Here is a 13,518-nt window from a genome sequence, read left to right as displayed (position 1 = left end):
ACAAAAGAAAAAAAAAAATCGACAAAAATCGGTTCTTAAAAAGCGAAATGATTAAAAAGATATTAAAGGATATATAAAATGGAAAATGATAGAGAGGAAAGAGGACAAAAGATCGGAGAGGAGGAGAGAGGTAAATTCAAAGAAATATTTCCTGCTACAAGTATTGATCCGTAACCTGTCCATTCGTGTATATTCGTAACATTTCGTTCGGATTACCGGGGCTGTACCAGCCACGATATATGAGTACGTGGGGGAAACTAAAAAGTGGGGGCTCTAAATGGCGCATGCTCGTTTCATAAGGGAGGATGAGATCCGGACAGATAGATGGAAGAGAAACCGGGATTTATTTTATATTTGAATCTTACCGTACTCCGTGAAAGAAAGTACTATCGCTCCGTGCGAGCTGGTTAACTATACGGCTGCTGCACGTCCTAACCATAGTTGCACGTTCTGACGACATCAAAACAAGTTTTTCTCAATTCCTCGACCTCCAAACGAGAACTTCAGGTCCGTAACAACATCCGAAGGACCCAAGAAGCGATCAATTTTTCAAGTCATCCTCAAGGTAAGATAAATCATATGTGAACTTCATGACATTTAATAGCATACACAAACATTTATTTTCATAAATTTTTCTTTTTTCATACAATGTGCTATAATTGTATAGTTGTATACACGTATATGTAAGTTGTGTTATAGACATACATCGGAATACACTGTTTTACGCAATTTTCTCTACAATATTACGATATATTACGGTACATGCAATACGCTACAGAAAGTTATATAGTCTTTTATTATTATTTTAAGCCATATTTCAGAAAGTGTAATTTATAATGATATAGAATTTTGCAATAATTTTACATACGTATTTGTCAGTTACATAGTATTCAGTACAATAGTAATTTATATATTTATTCGAATTATAGTAATTCGTTTATTTATTTCAGAATACGTGATATTCTTACTGCAGAAACGGACAAATATATATTTGTAATGTTTTTGTTTATTGTTATTTGTATTTGTATTTATCTTCATTTAGTTGTCTGCACCTATTATATTATTTATCTTTATCTTTTACTTCGATCTTAAATATTTTCATAAAATAAAAATTAACGTTGCGTATATATTCTATAGATAGAATATATATATATATATTAATATATAATTAATTTTATTTAAATATATATATATATATTATTAAAAGAGTTTATTTTAATACATATAATTGGTCTCAATAATATAACATAATGATATCAAAAACCTTATTTTTATCATTACATATTTATATACATAATTCATTGGTAAAAATGATGTGTGAAATAAAAAACAAACCAAATAAAGAAGTAAAACGAAAAAAAGAAAATGAAATAGTATAAAATAATAAAAGAATGAAAAAATAAATTAAAAAAAAAATAATAATAATAATCACATAATATATATAATAATATTTGTAACGTGTATCTTATATATATATATATATATATATATATATATATATATATATATATGTCTGTGTAGTATGTGATACGTATGTTTTATTAAATTTATGATCGCAACTCGTAGTAAATATTTGGTTCTCTTTAAAATGTAAAAAAATGTTTGAATATTTTTAATATGACTTTTTTAATATAATTCATTTTTGAATATTTTTAATTTGACTTTTTTAATATGACTCATTAACTTAAAAATATTGGTTAAATATACATGGCAATCTTATAATGCGAGTTGTTTTCTAATTAGTTTTAATGTTTTTACACGAAAATATAAATTTCAGTATTTATTAAAAGTTTTAGTAAAGTTTATTAAGATATATTTATTATTGTTATAACGTTTATTTATTTATAACAAACTACGTATCACTCAATTTGTAGTTAATATAATTTGTCATCCTCATATATAATTTGTGTAACATAACATAATTTGTAGTAATGTTAATAGTAATTCTAATTGATTTGTAGTAATGTTAATAGTGATTCGTTAATAGAAAAACGTTTCTTGGTGTTTTAACTCAAATATAAATTGTTTCATTATACTATATTACTATATTCTTCTACTATATACTTCTTTTTTATTAATTATAATTAACTGTTTTTACACGAAAATATAAATTTCAGTATTTATTAAAAGTTTTAGTAAAGTTTATTAAGATATATTTATTATTATTATAACGTTTAATTATTTATAACAAACTACGTATCACTAATATTAATATATATATATATATATATATATATTCTATCTATAGAATATATACGCAACGTTAATTTTTATTTTATAAAAATATTTAAGATCGTAGTAAAAGATAAAGATAAATAATATAATAGGTGCATACAACTAAATGAAGATAAATACAAATGCAAATAACAATAAACAAAAACATTACAAATATATATTTGTCCGTTTCTGCAGTAAGAATATCACGTATTCTGAAATAAATACACAAATACTATTGTACTGAATACTATGTAACTGACAAATACGTATATAAAATTATTGCAAAATTCTATATCATTATAATTACAAAAATATTCAATGAAAAGCCGCCTTTTAAAGCGCGGCAGTTTTATCAAATTTGATTATTTATGTTTGAGTAATACCAAGAAACGTTTCGTATAAGTTTCAATATAAGTAGTAAATATGTTATGTAGAAATGTTATAATAAAATGTGAAATTTAATTCAAAATGTTAGATAATTAGGATGAGATAAGTATGATTAGATAAGTACGAGAAATATTTTAGCTAGTCCTTCCATTTTCTTTACAATTAACTTAATATTTTTATTTTTATATAATATTTTTTCCTACATATACCTAAACTAATATAATCCTTTTCATTATTTTTTCAGAGTTTCGTGACAATTTTTCAGAAATTCATACATTGCACGCGTTCCGTGATACACGCTGTGAAAATGAAGGAAGAGTCAAGTAACAATACGACATCAAATAACATGTTAGTATTTATAACAATTTGCTTATTTATATATCTTAATTTATTAGCTTGTACGTATTTTGCTATCTATTATTATTCAAAACGCTAAAAATTTATAAGTATTTAAAAAAGATGAAAACCCGATATATGTTCTTTGTGTATATATATATTTTAATCATTTTTAAATATTTAATAAATCGAAAGACCCACTACACACACACACACACACACACACACCTAAACACTACCAGACAAAAATGTACTTAGACAAACGATTTTCTTAAATTTTTTTTCAATCAATTTAATGTATTCATATTAAAATAATTGATTTATAGAGGGAAAGACGACAAATTATTTATATGAGTAGATTACATGACATTTAACATGATATATATTTCGAAAGAAGTAAAAATATAATTGGCAAAACCTTCACAAAAAACTTAAATGTTACAAAAATTATAAAAAAAAAACGTATATTGATATAATTTATCGGCTAAACGATACAATACATTACTATTTAGTAAAATATCCTTTGCATAGAATATCGTTTTCATGAGTTCGGCATGAGTCAGTAGAAAATCAAGAAGATCCAGACATGTTCGTACTGACAATATCTTTCATATTATTAAATGTTCATATATTTTTTTATGTATTTTATATAATATATATATATATAATTCTCCGTTCTTAAATTAATGTTATTAGTTAAATGTTTAATAAATAATTATAATATATATATATATATATATATATAATATATCTTTAATATATAATAAATTACTTTTGAATATTTGATGTAATATGTAAAGGTATGCAATTTTTTAAGCATAAATTTCAAAAGGTTTTGTGTAATAATCTGCGAAATGTTGTGTCGCTCTGCATAGAGTATCTTAAATATTTCTGCAATATTTCTAAAACTTTCCGTCATTAATACTCAAGTTTAAATGCTACCAAAGATTCTAGATCAAATTTAAATTCGGATTATATGGAGGTCGTTTAAGCCTGCTAACAGTATTTTGATTTAAACGATTTTGCGCGACACGAGACGAGGCTTAGGATCACTACCACATTGAAATATCCAACTACTGTCCATAACAAACTTTGCGAAGAGCATCATGTCGGTTTTTAATACTTCGATGTATTAATAATTCTTCCATAATATTTTTAATTTGCGCCATGAACGGCTCAACATCTTGACCAAGAATGGATGCTAGGATCAAGATATTCTTACTCTTGTATTTTGTTGTTAAGATTTAACAAAGAATGTCCAGTCTTTTACTTTTGTGTTGCTCGTACGCATCAAATTACATCGTGGCCGAATAATCTGAATTAGCGGACATCATTAAAAAGCACATTGTATTAATAATCAATTAACCAATGTTGGATTTCTTAGAGCAAATACGAATCGAGTCAATCAATTTTTTTTGTAATTAGTGCCGTTCTAACGTCACGTTCTCCATATAATCCGAAAGATGTTAAACAAAGTTCATATATATTTTCTATAAATCATCATTTTTCCTTCAAACTTTCAAAATTGCATACTTTTGCGATTAAGTAAACAACAAACATTGTATTTTTTATCTTGTGTGATAGATGTTTTTTCCGTCGTAAGAACTTTGATGACTCATTTAAGTGGCATCGGGCTAGAAATTGCGTTCTAATATTATACGCAAATTATTTCGTAATTTTCAAATAACAGGTAATGTTGGCCTATCGTTTAATGCCGTTATGGTCTTTCCATTCTTTTACTCATATATTCAAAATATATTTAAGATTTTCTTGAATATGATTCTTTTTATTTAAGGTACACAAAAATATAAAAACATGAACATTTGTCTGATTACGTTTGTCTGGTACTTCGGCGGAAAGAATAATTCTTCTGCCGAATAATAATAATTCTTCTTTTTACGCCACGGTGCCCACTGTTCCGTTTTTTTTTTTTCTTTTTAAATTTTACGTGGAATTTTCTGGAATTTTTCAAGCGTTTAATTACACACTGGACAATTTGAAAATTTATTTTTACGGCGGCTTTTATTGAATAAAAAATTAAAAATTTCGGATTATGCGGCATAAACCTTTACAAAAAAAAATTGATTTAAAATTGCTTTAGGAAGTCCCTCATAGGTCAATTGATTGTTAATTCAATGTGCTATTTAATGGTGTCGTCTAATTCAGATTATTTGATCGCGACGTAATTTGTTGGGTATTAGCTACACAAAAGTAAGAGACGGGACATTCTTTGTTAGATCCTAACAACAAAATACAAAAGTAAGAATATCTTGATCCAAGCTTCCATTTTTGGTCAAGATCTTGAGCCGTTCATGGCGCAAATTAAAAATATTATGGAAGAATAATAATACATCGAAGTATTAAAAACCGACATGATGCTCTTCGCAAAGTTTGTTATGGACAGTAGTTGGATATTTCAATGTGGTAGTGATCCTAAGCCTCGTCTCGTGTCGCGCAAAATCGTTTAAATCAAAATACTGTTAGCAGGCTTAAACGACCTCCATATAATCCGAATTTAAATTTGATCTAGAATCTTTGGATGCGTTTAAATTTGAGTATAAGTCCCGGAATGTTTTAGAAATGTTGTAGAAGTATTTGAGATACTCTGTATGGAGTGTCACAACATTTTTCTATTATAATACAGGATTTTTTGCAATTTTTGCTTACAGAATAGTATACAATCAAAAATTTCTATTAAATAGTAATTTTATTCTCTATAAATTATAAATTAATTTATTAAGATTATTAATTAATTCATTAATTTATCATTAACACATTGAATTATACGTAAAAATTCAGAAAAATGATTTGTTCGAAAACGTCTGATATATTAATTTATATATTAAATCGTAGAATATATCTTGGTTGAGTAGATTGATGTATTTATATATATATATATATATATGTATATATGTTTGCGTTTAATTATTAATTTATAAGTATAATACTTCTATATGTATATTACATATTACACATTACATTTATGTAAACATTAAAAAAATTTAAATTACAGAAAAATTAAGAAGAGATTGATTGAAATTAAAAAAAAAGGGGAAAAGCAAAAGAAATTCTTTTTAAATGAAAAGATTGTCTACAGATAGGTTTATATACATTTCTTTCTTAATATTACTTATATCCGATTTATCTCAGTACGATGTTTCGCAGTCGAGAAATGTTCTTTTAATGCGTATAATTTGTGTAATGTCTGTATCTGTGCTGTGTCTGTTTCTGTGTAGTATCGATGTTTTATGTAAGCTCCTTTTATTAAATGTTTACAACGTTTTAAAATGAAGGATATTTAAATGTTTTAGAATTGATAAATATAAAATTCATGGATTATTTCATTGACTTGAAAATTTTTATGAAAAATGAGAAATAGACTTAATACTTCATTTTCTCTAATCGGCTTTAGATTTTTTACTTGAGCATAGAGATTTGAGAACATTTCTTAAAAGTCTGAGTGAAGCGTATTTATTATTATCATTATTATAGCGCTTTATCGGATATAATCTAATTATAAATAACATAATCTAATTTTTAAATGATGTGATACTAAAGTTATTTCGTGTAATTCTATACGTTCGTTAAATATTAAGTTGAGGGGAAAACATTCTTCTTATTTTATTTCTAGCAATTTATAAATTACTAGAATGTTTCGAATTACTCACATTAGACGTTGTAATCAATAGTCGAATCGGCAGCGACGGTTGCGTCATCTTTCTTCTCATGATGATCTCGTTCTCACATTATTGTTCATGATGCGCCGTTTGAGGTATCGGTATCGTTTAATTTTATTTACGATTTGCGAATAAAAGTTCAATTATACTTTTCCTTATTAATCACACGGCACATCCGACATTTTTTCGAAAACGTTCAAAACTGTTCGTTATATTATAAAGCCGCGTCGCTAATATTATAAAGTCTGATCACAACTACGGTATCGAAACACTTGACGAAAACACATGCGAAGAATCTTGACACTGCCTCGATCCCTAAATGTCACAAATCAATTAATTACGTATAATCTAATTTTTAAATAATGTGATAGTAATGTTATTAGTAATTTTATACGTTCGTTAAATGCGAGATTTAAATATTAAGTTGATCGAAAAACGTTCTTCGTATTTTATCTCAAAAATAAATTTTTTCGAATTACTTACATTAGATGGTGGAACCAATAGCTTGAATCGGCAGGAACAGTATCTTCTTCTTTCTTCTCATGATGATAATTTCGTTCTCTCTTGAGGAAGACTTCGGCATCGTTTAATTTTATTAACGATATGCAAATAGAAGTTCATCCCACTAAAGTTTTCATTTTTCATGCACATATTTTTTATGCACACATTTGTTATGCATACAACTGTTTTTCGGACTGTTTTTCAAACTGTTCAAAACTGTTTCTTAACGACATCAGTTTTTTGTCACTGTTGCTAGTAGCATTTTCGTCACAGTTACAGTATATAATTACAGTATCTAGCCACAGTGTATAATTACACAGTACATAAAACACATACAGTATATCGCACGACACACTGGCGAAGAGTCTTGACACTAGTCGATCCCTAAACGACACAAATTAATTAATTACGGATGAGATAATTTTTAAATAATGTGATAGTAATGTTATTAGTAATTCTATACGTTCGTTATAAATGCGAGACTCAAATATCAAGTTGGAAGAAAAACATCTTTTCTATTTTATCTCAAAAATAAATTGATTCGAATTACTTACACTAGACAGTCAGACTATAATCAATAGTCTGATCCCGCAGGAGCAGTTTCTTCTTCTTCTTCTTCCTCCTCATGATGATAATGTTCTTAAATTACCTTCAGTAACGAGTCGTTTTACGGATACTTTGATTAAGTTTCATTTTATTTTATTACAATCTATAGATTAATGGATTTCTATAATTGTAATTAATTTAATTTACTATTTAATAATTATAATAATTATATTTAATAATAATTATATATATTATTAATCGGTATTTAATAATTATAGATTAACATATATTTATCTATAGAATAATAGATTTTTTTTTTTTTTTTTTTTAATAGAATCGTTAATCTTTCAATTAAACTTTTCCGTATTTATGAAGCCGCACACAACATGGAGCTCCCTTTCATACTCGTTCAAAACTGTCTCGTAATCGTCTAATTCTTTGCCAACGTCGATAGTACCATTTTCATCAAAACTACAGTATTGAAAGCACTTTAACGAAAACACTTGCGAAGAGCCTTTATTCCACGTCATCCCTAAACGTCGCTAATTTTTTTAGCAATTTCAATCACATTTTATCCTCTCTTGTAACAGAAATTCCCAATCAAATTTTTTCTTCGTTCCTTTTCACTTTTATGGCATAACAACTTTCAAATAAGTAAACAAATACATTTTAGACCGTTTCCAAAACGTTCGATGAAAAGTCGCCTTTAGAAAGCGCGCCAAATTGATTGCTTCTATCATCTGAGTTGTACTAGAATGGTATTACCGGCCGGTGAAATACAAAGGAACGTTTTTCCCAAATTAACGTACTAATAAGTATAAAGACTAAGAAATTAAATGTGAAATGGAAAGACTGTTAGATTTCAAACATTTCTGTATATAAATGATAATGTCAGGTAACTATGATTTCCACTGCGTTTTTTACTGATATCTATTGTTCATGTTATTACTGTTTACATGTTTGACTCTTACACAAATTTGTTATCCAAGATTACAAAATAACAGATTTTCGATGTAATATTTAAATATAAGTCATCTGTCATCGAATGAAACGAATCAGAGAACGAAACTTTCATGAAATACTGCCAACTCCATTTAAAAAGGTTAGTTTTTGTTTCACATCGTATGCCTTACATCACTATAACGTTTGTTAATTTTTTTCTATTATAGTAGTAAATAGTTTTTTCTATTATAGGAGTAAAATTTGCTTCTGTGAGAGAATTAGCAAAGCTTCTTGATTTCTATTCTTACAATTTTTAAGCGAAGAAGGAAGAAAAGCTATATACGAACTTTGCAACCTGCAGGAAGAATAGAAAAATAATGAATCTAAGACATTTGAAGATATAGACGGTAGAGTGGCTTTTGTAGCTTCAAATATTTCTACAATATTTGAGGCATTCGTGGCTTCAAACAGTTTTGGTATATTTCATTCGAGTTTATTTCAATTTTAGAATGATACATTAACTTTTGTAAATGTAATATATCTACTTTTTTATTAGGCATTGTCAAAATGATACCACGTTTAGCAAAATTGCTTATGCAATTTGATTGCAATTGATTTTGCAAAAATGGAAAAAATGGAATTTATATCTTATTTTAAAATCCTCCAAAGAAACATTATCTATGGGTCTGCGGAGAAGCTTCAGAATCAATTATTTGTGTGGCCATGATATAATGTATATTTCCAATTGAATTATTTCAAGGTTTTCAAAGAAAAACAGGAAGGGTTGTCGTAGTGAAAGATACACGAGCTGCTCGTTTAAATGCTTGTCACACAAATACCAATCAATGTATTGGAGGATTAACCCTTTGATGATATGGAAAAGAAATTAGATAAGTTAAAAAAAACTACTTCCCATCGAATTTGAAAAGCTTTCCAACAAAACGATTTGTTCCAAGTGGAAAGAAAAGCAATGACAAAAAGTTCATGAAAGCTGCTGAACATTTAACCAGTCGATGAGATCACTTTGATTTCAACTTGGCAATATTATTCAATTAATTTGGAATTAATAGCCGTCCATTCGAAAGATGACGAATGAATGATTGGAAAAATTGCGCCAGGCAATCGAAATGAAACAATGCGTTAGATAAACATTGATGAATCGACGCGAATACAATAGTTGTCATTTCAACTATTGAAGACAGAAAAATATAACAGAAACAGGAGCAATGAGATGAGAGTACAACCACTACAAAACAGGTTTTAGCAGCTGTATAAGCGACTACAAGCACGGTGTTTATACAATACGTAGCAGGTAACATATTTTTTAAGTATTTATTATAAGCATGTTTTTGTTATAACCATTTATATTATAATGCATCGATTGTCATAGGGTCTGCAAAATATTAATCCACAAGCTATAGGGAAAGAAGTATAACAATACCGAACACGTCTCTAATCCTGCTGTTTTCTTAATGGATTAAAACACGAGTTCGTTTCCACGTTATCCAAGAGATCTTTCTTCCAGCGCTACGTTGTTATGGTTTGCTCTGTAGGGGTTCACGTCACATTGTGTATAATTATTTTTAAAAAAACGTTCCACAAAGTTTTACTTTTCTCTCACAGATTTACTACTGTACTAGGTCTTATCTATCATATTTATTGCATTCTATTGTATTCTTGTATTTATCGAAAAACAAATTGTATCTATCCTATGTTTATTTACGCATATTTATTGTATTCTTTATATTTATCGACAAACAAATTGTATCTATCCTATGTCTATGTGTGTATTAACTACGTGTATTTTGATATACTTTGTTGTGAAAAAACAATATATATATCTGAAACTGAAAAGTTTGTTTTTACACTTTATTAAACCTACTGGCTCGAACCTATATAATACCTATTATTATGTGTGCGTCAGAGGGAAACACTAACACAGCCTTACACACCAATGAGATAGACTTAGTTCATATTTCGTCCACATCTTCGTCGCTGAAGTTCCAATCGTTAGGAGAAAAAGGAGGCTCAATAGCTGCAGTGAAATGTTATATCATAGCGTGTGACAGAAAAGAGATTTTTAAGTTTTGCAACTGATTTTTTAAGAGTATTTTTAAAACGGGTATGTTTATATTCGTCTATTTCTATATAATTTGTTAAAAATAAAATTTATCAAAATATCTGGAATATCAATGAAAATACAGAAAAAAATTCAAAAAAATTGTATTTCAAAAAAAAAAAGGAAAAGGAAAAGAGAAAAGCAAAGAAAAACGTGCCCCAAGTCAATTAAAAGTCAATCAAAAAGATTTGTGATGTTTCTTCGTCGACGCAGTATGGCTGGGCCGAGCATGTAGCAGCTTCAATCTTCCCAATATGAAAGTAAGTTATAACATTTTTCTATGAACTGATCTAGATGATGTCGCTAAAGAACTAAAAATTGACCAGAAAACAATTTTGAACCAATTGAAAGAGGATGGAAAATAAAGAATATTCCATTTTCGAGTTTTTCACAATGGCGTAACGTTCCCCCTTCATTTTTCAAATGCATTTCTTTCGACCGGTTTTGACAAAGGAATTTGTGCAAATTCGAAGGGGGATCGTCTTCCTAATTTATCTGATATATCTATCTCGTAACGGAATAATTGTCAAATGTTTTGCAACAAGTACTTTCGCGACAAGCATCTACTCGAGTAGCATTTAAACGTTTCAATTATGGCTTAAAAATGAGCAAAAATAAAAAAATAAAAAAATCGATACATTTTGTTTCCTATAAAAAAAAAAAAAAAAAAAAAAGAAGGATACGACTAAAGCCAAATAAAAGTCAATCAAAAAGATTTGTCATGTTTATTGATCGATGCAATGTGAGTGAGATCGATGCAATATGCAGCACGTAATAGCGTTAATGGGCTTCGATATGAGAATAATTTATGAGACAATTGCCGTTGACGAAGTCATTAAGGAATTAAATATTGACTAGAAAACACTTTCGGACCATTTGAAAGATAGATATAAAAAAAATATAAGAAATATCCCGTAATGGCGTAACGTAAATAAAAAATATAAAAAATATAATAAATATTTCGTAATGGCGTAACGTTCTTCCTTCATTTTTCAAATGCATTTCTTTCGACCGATTTTGGTAACGGCTTTGCAAATTCGAAGAGAAATCCTTCTCGTAATTTATCCAATTTCTGAATCTATCTCGTAACGGAATAATTGTCAAATATTTTGCGATAAATATCTTTGCGACAAGTATCTACACGAGTAACATTTAAACGTAAATTATAATATCTTGAAAATGAGCAAAAATAAAGAAGAAACTCGATACATTTTGATGTCGCTAAGGAACTAAATATTGAGCAGAAAACAATTTTGAACTATTTGAAGAAGGATATAGATGTAAAAAGAGAAATATCACATTTCTGAGTTTTATAAATTCCGTAATGGTGTAACGTTCTCCCATTATTTTTGCCCTCATTCTTTACCGCGTTTTTTTCGACCGGTTTTGGCAAGGGCTTGGCAAATTCGAAGGGAGGTCGTCTTCGTAATTTATTTAATTTCTGTATCTATCTCATATAATCGTTAAAGATGTTTTGCAACGAGTACTTTCGCGACAAGCATCTACACGAATAACATTTAAACTTTAAAAATTAAAATTTATTATTACATCTTGTAAATGAATCTTGGAAAAAAAGAGAAAAAAAAAACGATACATTTTGAAATTTTACTACGAAATAAGAAAAAGATACGATTCTAACGACAGAAATAATTAGTAGCTCCGATCGATCGCAGCCAGTACCAATGGGCGTGGCTCATATTCGGTTCAAGCGTTTTCAATATGGAAGTTATGATGTAGATACTGTTGCTAAGGGAATAGTCATCGACAATAAAGACACTAAACGAAGATATCGAGGTATCGGAATTTCTGGCTTAATTTTTGACAGAACAAGATTTCCTTCCTTCAACTGTCTGTATAGTTAAAAATAAATGCAGCAAAAAATACTCCCATCAAAATTGAATTATATAGATATTAACATAGTAATTTGAATTTTGAATTGAAATTATATTGAATTATATAGTAATCAACATAGATATAAAATTTATTTTTCGGACGATAAATATTACCTTATTAATTTATTATTGGTAATAAACGAATATTGATTTATTAATTTTTTATTCGTAATCAATGCATATTAAATTATTTATCTTTAATTAAATTTATTTGCTTGGCTGGGCGCTCGGTCTTATCGAATCCGATGGCATCGTTTTTACCGCCTATGTTTAAATTCATTCCTACATCTCGAACCACTACATTAAATATATTTCTTATTTGTAGAGGATATTACTTGGTGGTAATATAATAAACGTATTGACAAATGAAATGGTCCAAGATAAAGAAAATACTATTATGTTGGCACGTATTTATGTTGAACGAGAATGTAAATTTTATAACAAATTGAATTCTAACAGAGATAAAGGGTAGTTTGTTATTTGTTCTTTTAAATCATAATAAAATGTAGATATCGTAAGCACTTTTTACTTTCGTTTCTATTCGGATACTTTCTCATATAATAAAAATCGATCATAATAAAGGGGAAGTATCGAGTCGACTAACAAGCGATATTCGAGATATCGATAGTACATTCAATGTATACATATATCTTTTTGCGTTATTCCCGTAATAATGCTATCGCCTCAACTGACAGCTGCAATCTTGTTATACATGCCAACTATATCTATATATTATTTACTATCCCGTACTAGGAAACAGCCTAATTTGTCTAAAGATGCACAAGATCAAATTTCGAAAGCTATAGCTGCACGAGTAGATGCTATCAGATACGAATCGATATACGAACGAATATACGAACGATAGACTTAGTATTACACTATGTACTCGAATGATATAACA

The 13,518-nt window shown here is 28.1% G+C and overlaps 4 long non-coding RNA genes across 6 annotated transcripts in view; 3 read left to right on the top strand and 1 right to left on the bottom strand.

Annotated features, from left to right (window-relative positions):
- Window positions 1–10: 10 nt before the first annotated feature.
- On the top strand, window positions 11–3,357 carry LOC127069539 (uncharacterized). The gene is made up of 2 exons (XR_007783605.1): window positions 11–565; window positions 2,849–3,357. It is a non-coding gene; the product is annotated as an uncharacterized LOC127069539 (long non-coding RNA).
- On the bottom strand, window positions 597–8,072 carry LOC127069536 (uncharacterized). The gene is made up of 3 exons (XR_007783600.1): window positions 7,673–8,072; window positions 7,101–7,502; window positions 597–6,932 (listed from the first exon to the last, which is right to left on the bottom strand). It is a non-coding gene; the product is annotated as an uncharacterized LOC127069536 (long non-coding RNA).
- A 342-nt stretch (window positions 8,073–8,414) lies between these two features.
- On the top strand, window positions 8,415–10,509 carry LOC127069538 (uncharacterized). Its single transcript, XR_007783604.1, has 5 exons — window positions 8,415–8,559; window positions 8,654–8,766; window positions 8,859–9,082; window positions 9,163–9,918; window positions 9,997–10,509. It is a non-coding gene; the product is annotated as an uncharacterized LOC127069538 (long non-coding RNA).
- A 90-nt stretch (window positions 10,510–10,599) lies between these two features.
- The window catches only part of LOC127069577 (uncharacterized), a 29,526-nt gene continuing 26,607 nt past the window's right edge, over window positions 10,600–13,518 (top strand). Inside the window, exons 1-2 of one of the 3 annotated variants that reach the window (XR_007783619.1) lie at window positions 10,600–10,728; window positions 10,849–10,985. This is a non-coding gene — a long non-coding RNA (uncharacterized LOC127069577). Of the gene's footprint in view, window positions 10,986–13,518 lie in introns of all 3 variants that reach the window. The other 2 variants (XR_007783620.1, XR_007783617.1) reach the window with 2 other exon arrangements.

This window comes from Vespula vulgaris, chromosome 15 (genome assembly GCF_905475345.1).
Source record: "Vespula vulgaris chromosome 15, iyVesVulg1.1, whole genome shotgun sequence".
NCBI classification, from domain to species: Eukaryota; Metazoa; Arthropoda; class Insecta; order Hymenoptera; family Vespidae; genus Vespula; species Vespula vulgaris.
This window is presented reverse-complemented; position numbering and strand designations above follow the sequence as displayed.